Source organism: Grammomys surdaster, unplaced genomic scaffold (assembly GCF_004785775.1).
Source record: "Grammomys surdaster isolate TR1022 unplaced genomic scaffold, NIH_TR_1.0 323, whole genome shotgun sequence".
NCBI classification, from domain to species: Eukaryota; Metazoa; Chordata; class Mammalia; order Rodentia; family Muridae; genus Grammomys; species Grammomys surdaster.
Genome location: NW_021604742.1, coordinates 387,864 through 400,902, shown reverse-complemented (window position 1 = coordinate 400,902; position 13,039 = coordinate 387,864). Strand labels below are relative to the sequence as shown.

At 38.3% G+C, this 13,039-nt stretch overlaps 1 pseudogene; it reads right to left on the bottom strand.

Moving 5' to 3' along the window:
• Positions 1–1,155: 1,155 nt before the first annotated feature.
• LOC114629942 lies at positions 1,156–1,696 on the bottom strand (annotated as a pseudogene).
• Positions 1,697–13,039: the final 11,343 nt, after the last annotated feature.

Here is a 13,039-nt window from a genome sequence, read left to right as displayed (position 1 = left end):
ATCAATGTCAGAGAGCCATGATCATAAAATGTGCAGAAATTTAGACACCTTGGAGCAGTCACTTCTATCTGGGAACTCTGCAGAAGAAGAGACAGGAAAAGTGTAAGTGTCAGAAATTTTAGAGGACACAAGTAAAGCATAGCTTTCTAAAGAAATCAAGGGAAACAAATGTTTAATATCCTTTGATATCATACTAATTTAAATTAAAACCTGTTTGACATATTAACTCACCTCAGTGAGAATGACCCCTTAGGAAATCTGAAAAAATGCTGGGGATGGTCCTGACAAAAAGTGGTCGCTCTTCACACAATTTTGATGAGGAAAATAAATTTAACTTCATAAAAATCAGTTTGGAGAAATATTATTTGGGTTAAGTTATTAAAGTAAGGACAGTTATGATATAATACTAATAAAGAACCAAGAATTCTTTTAAATAAATATTGTTAATGAATTACATAAAAATGAGCCAGGGAATTATATTTTGTCAATATTTCTGTAAGAAAGTACATAATAAAATTGAGCTTTAAAATTATTATATTGTAATGTGTAAAGTACAAAATGGATTTTTATCAAAATTTAGAAAATTTGATTTCAACAATAACTCACATTATACAAATGAATCCCATCTTACATGATATTTAATGTAATATCTTTATTTCATACAAATAAACTTTAAGTCTAAGAAGGACTTTAATGAAATAATCTTTTTTTAAAAAAAACAAATATTTGGTTTGCAATAAGACTGTGATGTATTTCTCAAAGGACTCTTGTAATTACAATATATGGTAAAAGCTCAGCACTTTAAATTGTTACACAAAAAGTTGCAGAGATAGATCTCTAAAGAAAAAAAATAGTGGAAAACAAAATATCTCTGTGTTTTTACCACTTCACACTGTGTCTCCAAAATTTCCCACGTCCAAAGAGAAATTTGTACTAAGGTTCTAGTTTCTCACAGCTCAGACATTTTATTCAGTGTCACTTTCTGCTGCAAAGCGTTCTGTGATAGATAAAGCAATATAAGCTCCAGAGAACTTTCCAGATAAAAAGTAGTACATGAAGGGACAACATAGTCTTTTTTTTTTTTTTTTTTTTTTGCTGGTCATGTGTGCCCCCTGTTGGTCCTGAGCACACTTGCAAGGAGGTTTGTGTCTGGGCTCACACTGAAGTCCCCTCACTGTGTGCGTCTCTTGCACAGTAATAAATGGCAGTGTCCTCAGCTCTCAGGGTGTCCATCTGAAGATAGAGGATGTGTTGGGAATTATCTCCGGAGATGGTGAACCGACCCTTCACAGATGCACTGTACTCTGTTGTGTAACCATTAGCCTTGTTTCTACTTGCAGCAATCCACTCCAGTCCCTTTCCTGGAGCCTGACGGGTTCCAATCCATGTAGAAATCAGTGAAGGTGAATCCAGAAGCTTCATAGGAGAGTCTCAGAGAACCCCCAGGCTGTACCAAGACTCCTCCAGATTCCAACATCTTCACCTCACACTGGATACCTGCAATGGCTGAGAATCCTATCACATACATCTAGTGTCCCTGTTACACACACACACACACACACACGCAGAGAGGGAAAGAGAGAGAGAGAGAGAGAGAGAGAGAGAGAGAGAGAGAGAGAAAGAGAATAACTCTTGTTCCCCATAAATTACCGTGTAAAAGAGTTACAAGAAAAACCCAGTTCAGCCACAACTTCATAGTGACAAGTCTGTGCTGAGTGCTGATTTCTGAATGTGAAGTTTGGGGTACTTAGGACTGAAACCCACTGCTAGAGTCAGTATGGGTTGCTATTCATGTGCTGAGGGAGGCCTAATTCGCATGTGTTTCAACTATATCATTAGCTCTGGGGTTGAAGCTTGGATCAGTGAAGTTTTTATTATAAAATGCAGGTATATAGTGAATGAGTTAACTGTCAATTACAGTCTTACTAATTGTTTATTATGTAAATGGGATAAAACTTCAGTATTTTATTGTGGCTTAACAATTTCACTTTCCTACTAACAATATGTAAGGGTTGCTTTTCTTTTTATCTTCACTAGTATTGACATTTATTTTCTGTTTTTTTCTATTTTTTCATTTTATTCATTTATTTATTTATTTGTTTATTTATTTGTGTTGGGGAAGGTGCAGGGCAAACATGTGTGCCCTATGATAAGATTAAGAGGAATCGATATATTGTACTCACATATGGAATGCTTTATCTTTTTAAATTTATTTTTAATCCAGCTATTTCCCCCCCCTTGGTGCCCCATCCAACTGTTCCTCCTCTCTTTTCTCCTACCTTGAGTCTCAGAGAGGATGCTCCCTTACCACTAGGCCTCCCTCCTTTCTGATCCTCAAGTCTCTTGAGGATTAGGTGAATCTTCTCCCATTCAGGCCAGACCAGGCCTTCCTAAGCTATATATGTGTTGGTAGCTACAGTCCAGCTCATGTATGCTTCCAGGTTGATTGCTCAGTCTCTAGAAGCTCCCAGAGGTCAGGGTTTCATGAGACTTCTGGTCTTCCTATTAGGTTGCTCTCCTCTTCTGCTTCTTCCATCCTTCCCCTAATTCAACCATAGGGGTCCCCAACTTCTGTCATATGAACAGATACAAATATCTGCATCTGTCTCAGTCAGAAGCTAGTTGGGCCTCTTAGAAGATAGCCATGCTAGACTCATATATTTAAGCATGTCATAGCATCAGTAATAATGTCAGACCATGGTACCTCCCCATGAAGTGAATCTCCAGTAGGACCAGTCACTGGAACACCATTCTCTCAGCCTCTTCTTGATTTTTGTCATTATAGTTCTTTTAGACAGGAACACTTCATGGTCAGAAATTATGACTGTGTACATGCCACTTATGATGTTTTGAATCTTTGTTTTCTCCCACAGGATATTTTATAGTTCCATCTATTTGCCTGAAAAACTCATGATTTCTTCACTATTAGTAGCTAAATAGTATACCATTGTGTAAATGATCCACATTTTCTGCAGCCATTCTTCCTTTAGGGGACATCTGAATTGTTTCCAACTTCTGGCTACTACAAATAAAACTGCTATGAATATCGCAGAGCACATGTCTCTGTGTAATGGTGTAGCATCAAATTGGAAAAGAAATATAGGCATCACCATTTGTGGATACTACCATACAGATGGTGGAATGTCATCAATGTTTTTCTGCTTAAATCCACAGGGAAAGACTAAAGATTAAGAGCCTACTTAAATACAGATTAAATGAAAATCTTACTGCTAGTAGACGAAGTGCAGCCTGACAGGAAAAAAACATTCCCTTCCTAAGGTAGCTAAAGAAATGTTTTGTAAATGTGGATATCAAAGATGTTTATTTTAATTATGTATGAATTTCACACCTGGGCAAGTAAAATAATTTAATTCCCAATGTTATTTTTCATTGCAATGGGATAGTATGCAAAAGATCACCTTATACTAGTCCCATATCCAATAATGAATTTATAAAAGGAAAGCAACTGTGGATAAATGCCTCATCTCAGAAACAACATTATCCTATTCTAACCTTGACTTCAGGCAACTAGAATCTTTTCAGCACCCATCTTGGCAAGTTTGAAGGCTAGCAGGTGATCTTCCAGAGATGTTTCACCATGGAACTACGAAGAATGTGTCTTTGGATGCACCGCTCAAGGAACAAATCTCAGTAATTGATTCCTGTAGCTGATATACCTTTTCTGTCCTTATAGATTTTGTAATTTATGGAAATTAGCCCACATTATTGGGCAGATTTTCTCCTGATCTATAAAAGTGTTCTCTTTTACACTGATGCTATAGAGAAAAAGAGATGATTTCTTAATTGCTAATGATGATTTTATATGAACTACCAAAATTATACTAATATTTATTAAGTCCTTTATAATTAGACTTCTATTTATGTCCTCTCTTATATCAAAACTGCAATTAGAACTCTGCCAGTCATCATGTGTGTCTATAATTGTTTCTGAGATAGAAAGAATGTATTTACTACTTAGAAAAATGCCCTTAAAGCTGTAAAACAACTAAACAAAGGTCATAAAAGGGAAAACATTTTATTGTAGGTGAAAGGACAGAAGATAAAATATTGACTGCATTTATATATACAAAACATCAGTGTTAAACAGAAGAATTATGATTTTTAACTTTTAATGAAACAATGAAGCGAGTGTCAGAAAATAAATATCTAGCCAGAATAATACTCCTAATGATAACACATATAAACATCTCTGTTGTAATCTTCTTATTCAATATATGATTTGAAATTATATATGAACATTTAGTGAACTTTGTAAAAAATATATGCTTGGAAACGCCATTAGCCAAAATGATCAGTAGACTCATGATACAACTCCGAGTATATAAGAAGTTTAAGAAGAACGTAGGTCAGATTGTGAATATTTCAACCCCTCTTAGAAGGTGGAACAAAAAAATTTCAAGAGTCAGAGGAAGGGAAGTGGGTAGAAGAGGGGAGGTGCAGTAGAAAAGAAGGCTGTGTCAGGTATGGGGGAGGCAGGAGAGAAGACCAGAAGACCAGGAGAAAGAATAAAATTATGAAGCAGTGTGGGGTGTAAGGCAGGCTGAAACTCTCCAAAGTTATAGACACCAGTGATCTGAGAGACTCCCAGGCCCAACGGGGATGGCCTTTGATGAAATCTCCAACAGAAGGGAGAAAGAACCTAAAGGGACCACCTCCAATAGATAGACATGGCCCTTGTTTGAGCTATGGAGTCACCCACCCATCTTCAAAACTGATCCAAAGAAAATGCTGGGAGAAAATTGGAACAGAGACTGAAGGAAAGGCCATCCAGAGGACTGCCTAACCTGGGCTCCATCCCATGCACAGATACCAAACATTGACACTATTACTGATGCCATGTTGTGCTTGCACACAGGAATCTAGCATGGCTGTTCTCTTAGAGGCTCTACCAGTAGTTGAGTGAGACAGATACAGGTACAGCCCACCACTGAACTGAGGTCACAGACTCCTATGGAAAAGAGATAGGGGAAAACCTGAAGGAGCTTAAGGAGTTTGCAACCTCACAGGAGACCAATTGCAACTAACCTGTACACTCTAGGGCTTCCAAAAACTAAGCTACCAAACAAACAGTATACATGGACTGGTTTTGGGCCTCAATACATATGTAGCAGAGAGCTGCCTTGTCTGGCCTCCTCCAGAAAATATATGCTTAATTCTATAGAATATTGATGCCTTAGGGAGGGAGATTGGCCTTATCAGGGTGAGGTGGAAGTGGGTTGGTGGGTTGGGGAGCATCCTCTAAGAATCAAAGGGGAAGAGGTAGGGTAAAGAGCTCCTGGAGGGAGTATCAGGAAGGGAGTCAACATTTCAATTGTAAATAAATAAAATAAAATAAACAAATAATAGAAGTCATGTGATCAATTCTCCTAGAAAAGGTACAAAAATCTCCTAGAAATTATGACATTATGCAGAAAGCAGAAGTCAAGAGAAAAATGCAGAATGCATATACAGCTGGATCCATGGGTCCCTCCCTAAGTGCTCCCAGAATGGTGGTTTAGACCCTGGGAGATCACAAAGTGATGTGGAGATACCTTTCTACAGAATAAAGCTTTATCTTATAGTAAAGACTATAAAGTTGCCTTATTAGTAAAAGTCAGATGCCATTCAGGGGCCAGCTATTCCTCCAAGTCCCTTCTGTAATCTCTATACTCAGCCCAATCTTCCCTGACCTGCTCGGGCTCTGGATCTTGCCCCTGAGCCCAGGGCTGATTTCAGCACTGCTACTGGTTTCTTTTCTTTATTTCCTGTCCTTGGATATGATGCATGTCCCCTGGGAATTTGTTAATCTTGTTATGTACAGACTTCACTGTACTCTCAGAAGCTAGAGAACCAAAGAACATCTGCACCAGATCAGTCCAAGACCAAATATTGTTTCTCTCATGCTTCATTTCAACCATTTTAAGCCTTTAGGAGGATAAATGTGCAATCTGTGAACAGTGTTCCATTCCCCAGAGGACAATGTGCATCAAATATGTTGTCCTATAGAAATTTCAATTTTTGCTTGTGTTTTCCATAGGTTATTCCTGGATATAAACTCAACTCATTTTAGAGCTCCATCTTTGGAAAATCCATCATTATTGGTAGAATAATAAACTCTGTAATACTCAACTTAGACACGTGCTAGATGCACACCCTTCCCTCAATCAAGTGTAGAATCTTACTCTATTATTGCCATGTGAGCACAAGTGCTTTTGTTCTGAAATATCTTGTTACAATCATCGTCAACCTGTGTTGGACTCCTGGGTAAAGATAATATATCTTAAGCACATGGAACGTGTTGTGAATCTGTTTAGGAAATGTTTTGTCATTAAGATTGACAAACATAATATGGATAAATATTAAATTTGTAAATATACATTATTTCATTATTGGCACTATCATTACTTCTTCCAATATTACCTACTATTTTTAATTTTACTATATTTTATAGAAACAAGTTTGAATTTATATTTTGATCATGCACTTCCCATTCCCCAAGTTTTTTCAGATATCCTCCCTATCTGTTGTACATCCAACTTTATGTTCTTTATCAAAAACAACAAAAAAAACCCCAAAAGCCAAAAAAACAAACAAAAAAACAAATAACAAAAAGCCCCCAAACAGTAATGCTACAACAAAACTTCTTAAAACCAATAAAAGTACTCCCTATAAGCAAGCAAACAAACCAAACTATCAAAATAAATAAAACTAAGAGCATCCAAATTTGGATGACAGAATATCTTTAATATTGTTAGGGGTTGATTCTAGCCTGAAGGATGTTTCTGAAGTTGGGCCAGTTATTGGTTGGTCATTCCTTCAAGCTCTGATCCATCTTTGTTCCTGCACTGCTTTTAGATAGAACCCATTTTGGGTTGAAGTTTTCTGGATGGGTTGGTGTTCTTATCCCTCTACTGGAAGAGCTTCCTGGCTATAGGAAGTGGATTGTTCAGGTTCCATTCCACATGTTATGTGTCTAGGGTAAAGTCACTTGTATTGATTCCTTGGAGCTTCCCCCATCCCAGATCTTTGGAACTTCCCAGAGATTTCCTTTCAAAGTTACCCTTGGCAACTATAGATTTACATTATTTCTCCTGGCCCTGTCTCTGACCAGACCTGATCCTGACCACTCCTGTACCCCTCTCGATCTCCTCTCCCACCCAATTCCCTTTATCAAGAAACAGTTACTCTGTATACTTCTTGGTTGCTTTTTACAAAATATTTGTTTATTTACTTTAAGTATGTGGTTACACTGTCACTATCCTCAGACACACCAGCAGAGAACATCAGATCCTATTACAGATGGTTGTGAACCGTCATATGGTTGGTGGGAATTGAACTCTGGACCTCTGAATGAACAATCAGTGCTCTTACGTACTGAGCTATCTCTCCAGCTCCTATCTCTGGTATTTTTATGAACTCAGTCTGGAAAGTGAGCTGTCCTCAAAATCAGAGATTTTTTGTGGTATACATATTGAACTGTAGCTCTCTTTATATGTTCTTCATTTTCTTCCTTTAGGTATCCAGGCATAGATAAAGTCAGGGTAGAATGATGAAGTGGAGTCTGGTATCTGGCTGAGAGTGAGAGCTGGGGCAGGCAAGGAAGAGAAGGAAATCGTCCAAAGATTTTAGTGTTATAGCTCTTTTAGACAGGACTTAATGAAACACCTCTCTTAGATGATCTTCAGTGAAGCAGCATGTGCACATACAGTTCATTCAGTGTATGCAAAGGCTATAAATGAGTCTTCGAGACTGGGAAGGAATTGTCATGGTAAATGTAAATCACTGGCTAGAATTTAAAGTATTGTGAATGAACCTCTAATGCCCATGTTGTTTCCAATTCTAAGTGAGATTCAAGCTTTCTTTCTTTGGCCATCATTGTTATTTGACTTCCTTATGTCTGTAGATCTCAGCATTGCTATACTACAATGTATGGATAATGTCTACTTTGTAAATGAATACATACCATGAATGTACTTTTGGGTCTGTGTTACCCCACTCAGGATGATATTTTCTTGTTCTGTGCACAAGTCTGTAAATTTTATGATGTTCTTGTTTTTAATATCTGACTAGTAATCTATTGTGTAAATGAACCCCTGATGTCTGTGTTATTTCCCATTCTGAGAGAGATTCCTCTGTTGAGGGATGTCTGGGTTGTTTGTTCTTTCTGGGTGTTACCAATAAAGTTGCTATGAGAACAGTTGAGCAAGTGTCCTTGTTACACTTGGTGGAACATCTTTTAAATATATGCCCAGGAGTGGTATAGGTTTAATAGCTGGGTCTTGGGGTAGAAGTATTGTTAGTTTTCTGAGAATCTGCCAAATTAATTTCCAGACTCATCGCACAAGATTGCATTCTCACCACCAATGGAGAAATATTCTGTTTGTTCCATATCCCTGTTATCATTTGCAGTCATCGATTTCTTTGTTTTAGTCATTTTGTTAGATGTAAAATAAAATCCCAAAGTCATTTTGATTGGCATTTTACATATGACTTATGATGTTCAACATTTCTTCAAGTGTTTCTCAGTTACTAGAAATTCCTCTGTGGTGATTTCTGTTTAGCTCTCCCCCATTTTTAGTAGGGTTATTTGGTTGGTTGCTATTTGACTTCCTGAGTTATTTGTGTATTTTGGACGAGGAAACAGTGTGACAGAGAGGATGGGGAGGAGAATGGGGTAAGGGGCAACATATGCAAGGACTGTGGAAGAAGAGAGCACCTCTAGGATGTGTCAGAGATTCAAAACAGAGAGGCTTCAAAGAGTTGATGGTGCTCACTTTAGCTGAGACTCCTAGCAGTGGAGATATGGAGCCTGAAGTGGCCACTTCCTATAGCCAGACAAGAGTCCCAGTGGGGTGATACAGATATCAACCTACCCACAAAATCTTCCACCGCAAATATGTGCTGCCTACAAAATATTCAGGGACAATTGTGAGATGAGGGAAAGGCCAAAAATGAATGGCCAAACTTGAGATCTATTTGATGTGACAGAACCAATTCCTGGCACTATTAATGATACTTAGTTATGCTTAAAAACAGGAAGCTAGTATTACTGTCCTTCAAGAGGCTCCAACCAGAAACTTATGGAAACAGACTTGGAGATCCTCAGCCAAAGCTCAGGCAGTCTTTTGGAAGAGTTGGGGGAAGGATTAAGGAACCCAAAGGTGATTAAGACTCCATGAGAAGACAAATAGAGTCAACTAACCTGACCACTTCAGGTTCCCAGAAACTGAACCACCAACCAAAGAACAAGCAGTGGCAGGACCCTGGATCCCACATATGTAGCAGACATTTAGTTTTTCTTCAGGTGAGTCTCCAACAATTGGAGCAAGAGCTGTGCTGACTTTGTTGCCTGTCTGTGGATCCTGTTCTCCTAACAGAGCCATCTTGTCTGGCCTCAATGGGAGATGATATGCCTAGGAATTGTAGTAAGTTGATGTGTCTGGAGTGGGTTTGAAGAGCAAGGTGATGCCTCCTTTCTGAGAGAAGAGGAGGGATGGACTAGGCACTGAGCAAGGAGAGGGCCAGGGATGTACAGTGGTGAATAACTAAACAGATTAATGAGAATAGATACTGCGCATGCCTCATTTCTATGGCTAGTCAATTCAGGAATCCTTGGTTATTGCTCCTTGGATTTTTATTGGGAGAGGAAGTTGAACATGTAGGTTTGCCAAGGGCTGCATGAACTTCTTCAGGTAGAGGATGTGGACGTTGGGTTCCTATGAAAAGTTCACAGAAGTGGAAATCTTGATGGAAAAATGAGTTCTTAATTTTTCTCTGAGCATTGAGGAGCTATCCAGACATGGTAGACTTTGACCATGAGTAGCAAGGTTCCTCAAAAGTTTCATTTGATCCTCTTGTATCTGCCTCCTGAGAATAGAACCTCAAAAGAAGACTGGAGTTCATCTATCATAATGTGATGCACTCTTCTCCAAGTTCTCAGAAACTGAAAACTCATCATTGTAGGAACTTCTGTATTTAATTAAGGTTATAATCCTTAGAAATGGCTAAAGGACTGTCGTGATTCAAAATGTTAGCTATTATGAACAATCCTGCATCAAGCATGGAAGTTCAGGGTAGCAATTCACATCTTTTTTGTTGGATATTTTATCTATTCACATTACATATGTCATCCATTTCCCCCCTTTCCCCCCTAGAATCACCAATCCCATCCCCCATCCTCAGGTATACTTTTATACCATTTTAATTACATGCATGTATTAAAGTCAGTTCTACGTTGAGGGTCTAGCAATACAATAGATGCAAATAGTCAAGCAAGACAATAAACAGAAATAGTCAAAGAAAAAGAAAGGCAATAAACCCAATTACATGAACCATCCCATGTTCAGTGTTTCTAAGGGCTTATCAGGATGGCCAAAATATCTAAGTCTTCATCCCTGTCCTACCCAAAGCTCATTTAAATGTATGAAGCTTACTTCCTTGGTCTTGCCTAAAATTTAAATTCATGACTGAAATTACTTCTTTTTTCTAGCCTAATATTTAGTTTGCTGCCTGAGATTACTTCTTTGTTCTGGACTAATGTCAGATTTCTGCTTGAAGCCTACTTCCTTGTCATTGGCCAATGTCATAGTCCTGCCAGGCAGCCCATTTCCATGTCAGATTCTTGCCAAGCAGCCCCAGAAGCTCTCTGCTTCTCCCCTTTTTTTTTAATTTCATAAACAAGACTGAGCCTGTCTCCTAGGTCATTCTGCCAAGAATTCCTTCGTTACACATCATGGAATATGCATTATCAAAAGCAATGCACTTATGTCTTAGGTTGGTAAGGCTCTGGGCAGAATCTTACCCATCCTTGGCTTGCCAGCTTGTTAATTTAATAACTCTGTCTGGAGGTTCATTTTCAGGTTCAAGCCATGTACTTTGTCTACCAACATGTTGATGTTGTTGAAGAAAAGCTTTAACATGATGGGCAGGAATAAGTGTATTCACATGAAAAAAGGACTTGCATGATATGCCATTATTGAAGCTTGACCAAAATAAGAATAGTAACCTCAGGCCATGGGTAATTTTATCTGCAGTATCTACAACATCAACATTCAGCAAGACAACATTCTTGAAATTCATAAGCTCCCTATGTGTTGTTAAAACTTCCAGAGAGGTGTTAGAATTATGCCAAATACATGGAAAGTGTCATTAAACTTTTACCTAATTATAATGGCTAACACTTTAAATTTTAAAACTACTATGAATCCAATGGTATTTTTGCATGACACTCAAGATGGCTCCTTACTCTTAAATTCTGAACTTTTTTCCAGTAATTTGAGTAGATAAAGAGCATCAATCCACTCTTCCAAATGCCTGTCTAAAACAGGCCTCAACAGATACAAGAAGATTGAAATAATCCCATGCATCCTATCAGATCACCACTGGCTAAGGCTGGTCTTCCGTAATGATAAAAACAATGGAAAGACCACATACACATGGGAACTGAGGAATGCTCTACTCCATGATATCTTGGTCAGGGAAGAAATACAGAAAGAAATTAAAGACTTTTTGGAATTTAATGAAAAGGAGGATACATCATACCAAAACTTTTGGGATTCAATGAAAGCAGTGCTAAGAGGAAAACTCATAGCTCTAAGCACATGCAAAAAGAAACTGGAGAGAACATACACTAGCAGTTGACAGCACACATGAAAACTCTAGAACAAAAAGGAGTAAATGTACATAAGAGGAGTAGATGGCAGGAAATAATCAAACTCAGGGCTGAAATCAACCAAGTAGAAACAAAAAGAACTATACAAAGAATCAACAAAACCAAGAGGCTAAGTCTTCAGGAGCTCCAAGGGGTCAAAGTTAAGTAACAATTTATGTCTTCCTATCAAGTGACAATCCCATTCAGCTTCTTCATTCCTATCACTATCTCTTCCATAGGGGTCTGTGACCTCAGTCCAGTGTTTGGCAGTAAGTATCTGCATCTGTCTCAGGTAGCAGCTGGCAGATTCTTTCAGAGAACAGCCATGCTAGGCTCCTGTCTGGAAGCACAAAATAGCATTAGTAATACTGACAATGTTTGTTGCCTGCCCATGGGATGGATGTCAAGTTAGGCCTGTTACTGGATGGTCTTTCCTTAAGTTTCTGGTCCATTTAGGTCCCTGCCTTTCTTTTAGACAGGAATGATTCTGGGTCAAGAATTTGAAAGTGGGTTTGTGACACACTTTCAAATCCTTCCTGTAGAGTCTGGAAACTTCATCATGATCTTTATCATTCTCAATATTAAAAGCCTCAAGAGAAGCTGAAAATATAATGAGGGATTTATTTTGAGGCATATGATCTAATGATGGAGTATCTTTTCCGTGATATTTTCCCAATAAGGGCAGTGAAAAGTATCCTTCACTTGAGGCTTAGCAGTATGTAAAGCTTTCCTAAAAATACTCCAATAAAAGAAACCTCAATAGGCATATTATTAGGTACACTCTTCTGATATCAAACAGGAATATCCTTTTTTAGTCCATCATTTTTCTAAACCCAAACTCCCTTGGTCTGGAAATCAAGTACTATATTGCTGCACAATTTTAAGAATGCAGTCAATTGAGAAGTGCTGAATTTGATTCCCCCCCTTACTTAAAGTATATTTTATTATATGCATTAAAGCCGTTTTTCTATAGATTATTTATGGCTCATGACTTATTTATAGTTCTTGCTCTTTCATCCTTCCCTATCTGGTCAATTTCTTACCCAGGCAGCTTGCAAAGCACTTCACTGAAGTCTTATTCTTACCACAAGTAGACTTAACTCTATGGGTCCCTATTCAGGAATGAGATGCCATGGGTCTTCCATGGTAGAAGGTCAGAGGGTCTTTGCTGACAAGGTTTCCCACAGAGCAGATAAGGTGTTAGCGAGCAGAGGTAGAGGTGAGCAGTCAGCAATGAAAGAGAGTGTCCAAGGGAATCTTAGAGTTCTAACAATCAGATTCCTTCTGAAGCTCTGATCGACTAGTAGTAAGGTGCTTTCTTTCTTTCTTTCTGTCTGTCTGTCTGTCTGTCTGTCTGTCTGACTCTCTCTCTCTCTCTTTCTCTCTCTC